Consider the following 2,624-nt stretch of genomic DNA (forward strand, 5'->3'; position numbering starts at 1 on the left):
GTGCGTGGAAACTGCTTACGACCCTTCATCTTGGGAACAAAATTGCGTTTTTTCTTTAATCGATCTTCAATGTTCAGTTAATCTCTTTGGCTCTTATTTGAGGATGGTAAGCAGCTTCTTGATCACTAATATCAGGCATTTCTTCTGCTTATGCGGGAATTACCGTAAATATGCAGAGGATGCAGATTTTACCTGACTAGGCGTTCCATAAAGCGTACACCGGAATGCCTGTGGTACGTGTTCACAAAAAGGGAAGGCACTGAATTGGGTGGTATTGAACTGCAGCGTTCCATTCAATTTTTTGAAGTGGAGGGTCATTGAGACTCTTTGAGGGGTCATCGCAAAAATTTGCAAGACACAAACCCGTCTAAAACGGATACACTTTGCCCTCCGATTGCACAGAAAAAGACGAGGACAACTGTACGTACTAGAGGTAAGTGAAGTTTATTTCTACATTTTACAGCTTACTTTAGCTTTTATAAGCTCAAAATATATTTTCCCATACAAAGTCTATAAATCGTACACCGAGCTTGGGCTGCCTGTGCGGGAAAGAATGTTAATCGTTCGTCGTTTTCAGAGTAAAACAACGTACTTTTTAGCCAAGAAACGTCCGTCTTTGGTTTTTTAATTTTGTTGTAATACTTAACTGAATATTACCATTTCATCTGTCGGGTCAGGAAGCCTTCTCTATCGGGTTCTCGAGAAACGTATCTATTTTGACTTCAGGGTGAACTATTTACGCAATCGCAAGGTTGAGCGGCCATTTAATAGCCCTTTTCACGGTTAGTTTTTCTCATTTGCATTACAATGTAATCTAGCATATGTATGAGAGGCAATTTCGGGCTATTTTGTAGTCTTAACCCGAAATTGCCTCGCACCGAAAATAGATTACATTGTAATACAAATGAGAAAAACTAACTGTGAAATGGGCTATTGAAAATCTAAACATCTATGAGATACAAAAAAACAGACTTGCGAATTATCGCAAATCACAATGCTGACAAGCACAAAAGCAGAAGAAATGGTTAAATAATTATGAAGTTTGTTACTACCTTGTGTTTTTGGGTTAGAGTAAAGGGATATATTGTCACGCAAATGATGTAATTTCATGACACTCAAAATTCGCAAAAAACGTGACTTTCATGTAAACAACATTCGCACCAGCAAGTCGTAGCAATAAATTGGATTAACCAGGTAGTTAAAGAAATATTGTTGGCTTCCCAAATAAACTTCATTTACACTAGGGTCACCTCGCAGCTCTTACAAGGTCTCACCTGATTGGAGACCACCCTTGAGGTTTAACAAAAGAACAAATAACAGAAACAATGGACCCTAGGCCTAAAACAAAAGGGCCATTGTTTCTGTTACCCTAGGCCTAAAACAAAAGGGCCATTGTTTCTGTTATTTGTTCTTTTGTTAAACCTCAAGGGTGGTCTCCAATCAGGTGAGACCTTGTAGGAGCTGCGAGGCTACCGTACACTACAATGACAAAATCATTTGTCAGAGAGAAAAAATTCCTGTCTCCTCGCGTATCACATTTCAACGCAGCGCATGCAAATTTGTTAACTCATTTTCACCGCGTCCCGATTCCCGCGAAATTTTTCTTGTTTCAAATATTAACAAAAATATTACTTCTCGTCAAGCGTTGCATCTTTTATGTTCAAATAACCGCTAAAAATAAAGATTTTTTAACCATCTATCCGTAGATATTGTTTCATAATTTAATATTCTCTGTCAAAATTTGCACAACAATCAAAACAAAAATAGCAACGTACGCAACAAATTTAGTCGAATTTCCCTCTTCGTCGAATTCTCATGCTTAACACAATAATTTTTAGTTATTGTGAAAATCTTTCTCAATTCGTTAGCAATCATCCTTTCAAATTTCAGAGAAATCGACCGGTCTGCGAATATTTTACAATTTTTTTTTCACTGGGATGTCAAAAGGCCAAGTGGATGTTATGCATAATCGGGTCATCAAGTTTGGCGTGTGACCCGTTATAAATATTTTTTTCACAAAATGTTTCCGAATAGTTAAGTATCACCACAGAAGACAAGAACATCATTCTAAAAGCTCATTCTACGCAAAAAGTAGGTTCTGGAGGTAATTTTGAGAGTGGCAATCAAGGTTACGGCAGACGGCAAATACAAACTCACGAGGCGCAGATGGTATATTTATTAAGTTAACACACCAGAATCACGCTAACCACATTTTGACACGAAAATGCTTTACTATTGCAACGAAAACTATCCAGTTAAGCTCGCATATTATAAAACGTGATGAATTCATAGAGGCCACCTTTTCCAGCAAAACAATTTTTAAAACAAACAACATATTTGCTATTAATTTTTAGAGGCAAAAACCCCTTTCTATTTCATTACGTGCGTGAAGAGAATAAACTCAATCGCGTCAAATATACGCAATATTGCAACAAAATAAATTTCGGGATCAAACCATTTCCATGAAGAACCTTTCCTTGAATAATGAGGCACAAAATTGACGACAAGCTTTCTTTCAAATAATTCTTGGTTGTCACATTTCCAATTATTTTTTTTTACCTGAAGACTGTGCAGAGTTGATCACAGATCCACTTAAGGTGTTCGATTCGTTCTCTGTCTTTGTT

The sequence above is a fragment of the Montipora capricornis genome, chromosome 4 (genome assembly GCF_036669925.1).
Source record: "Montipora capricornis isolate CH-2021 chromosome 4, ASM3666992v2, whole genome shotgun sequence".
Classification (NCBI taxonomy): domain Eukaryota; kingdom Metazoa; phylum Cnidaria; class Anthozoa; order Scleractinia; family Acroporidae; genus Montipora; species Montipora capricornis.